The sequence below is a fragment of the Triticum dicoccoides genome, chromosome 3A (assembly GCF_002162155.2).
Source record: "Triticum dicoccoides isolate Atlit2015 ecotype Zavitan chromosome 3A, WEW_v2.0, whole genome shotgun sequence".
In the NCBI taxonomy this organism is placed as follows: domain Eukaryota; kingdom Viridiplantae; phylum Streptophyta; class Magnoliopsida; order Poales; family Poaceae; genus Triticum; species Triticum dicoccoides.
This window is the reverse complement of record NC_041384.1, coordinates 638,358,554-638,360,301: the sequence shown is the minus strand read 5'-3', so window position 1 is coordinate 638,360,301 and position 1,748 is coordinate 638,358,554.

Sequence of the window (1,748 nt, the reverse complement as noted above, 5' to 3'; positions counted from 1 at the left end):
GGCGCCAGAAAATAGTCTTGATAACCCACAAGTATAGGGGATCGCAACAATTTTTGAGGGTAAAGTATTCAACCCAAATTTATTGATTTGACACAAGGGGAGCCAAAGAATACTCTCAAGTATTAGCAGCTGAGTTGTCAATTCAACCACACCTGGAAAATTAATATCTGCAGCAAAGTATTTAGTAGCAAAGTAATATGATAGTAGTGGTAACGGTAGCAAAAGGTAACAGTAGTAAAAGTAATGTTTTTGTTATTTTGTAGTGATGATAGCAATAGCAACAGGAAAGTAAATAAGCGAAGAACAATGTATGGAAAGCTCGTAGGCAACGGATCGTGATAGAGAATTATGCCGGATGCGGTTCATCATGTAACAGTCATAACCTAGGGTGACATAGAACTAGCTCGAGTTCATTGATATAATGTAGGCATGTATTCCGAATATAGTCATACGTGCTTACGGAAAAGAACTTGCATGACATCTTTTGTCCTACCCTCCCGTGGCAGCGGGGTCCTTACGGAAACTAAGGGATATTAAGGCCTCCTTTTAATAGAGTACCGGAACAAAGCATTAACACATAGTGAATACATGAACTCCTCAAACTACGGTCATCACCGGTAAGTATCCCGATTATTGTCACTTCGGGGTTAACGGATCATAACACATAATAGGTGACTATAGACTTGCAAGATAGGATCAAGAACACTCATATATTGATGAAAACATAATAGGTTCAGATCTGAAATCATGGCACTCGGGCCCTAATGATAAGCATTAAGCATAGCAAAGTCATAGCAACATCAATCTCAGAACATAGTGGATACTAGGGATCAAACCCTAACAAAACTAACTCGATTACATGATAGATCCCATCCAACCCATCACCGTCCAGCAAGCCTACGATGGAATTACTCACGCACGGCGGTGAGCATCATGAAATTGGTGATGGAGGATGGTTGATGATGACGATGGCGACGAATTCCCCTCTCCGGAGCCCCGAACAGACTCCAGATCAGCCCTCCCGAGAGGTTTTAGGGCTTGGCGGCGGCTCCGTATCGTAAAACACGATGAATTCTTCTCTCTGATTTTTTTCTCCCTGAAACACAATATATGGAGTTGGAGTCGGAGAGGCACCAGGGGGCCCATGAGGTAGGGGGCAGGCGCGCCCCCCACCCTCGTGGAGAGGTGGTGGGCCCCCTGGCCTTCATCTTTTGCAGGTATTTTTTATATTTTCCAAAAAGTTGCTCCATGAAATTTCAGGTCATTCCGAGAACGTTTGTTTCTGCACATAAGTAACACGATGGTAATTCTGCTGAAAACAGCACCAGTCCGGGTTAGTTCCATTCAAATCATGCAAGTTAGAGTCCAAATCAAGGGCAAAAGTGTTTGGAAAAGTAGATACGTTGGAGACGTATCAGGGCACGGCTTTCAAAAGTTCAAAACCCTGCAGGGGTGTCCCAACTTAGCCCATCACAAGCTCTCATGGTCAACGAAGGATATTCCTTCTCGCGGGAAGACCCGATCAGTCTCGGAATCCCGGTTACAAGACATTTCGACAATGGTAAAATAAGACCAGCAAAGCCGCCCGATGTGCCGACAAATCCCGATAGGAGTCGCACATATCTCGTTCTCAGGGCACACCGGATAGGTCAAGCTACGAGTAAAACCAACCCTCAAGTTGCCCCTGAGGTGGCCCCGCAGGCTGCCCGTTTCGGACCAACACTCAGAGGAGCACTGGCCGGGGGGGG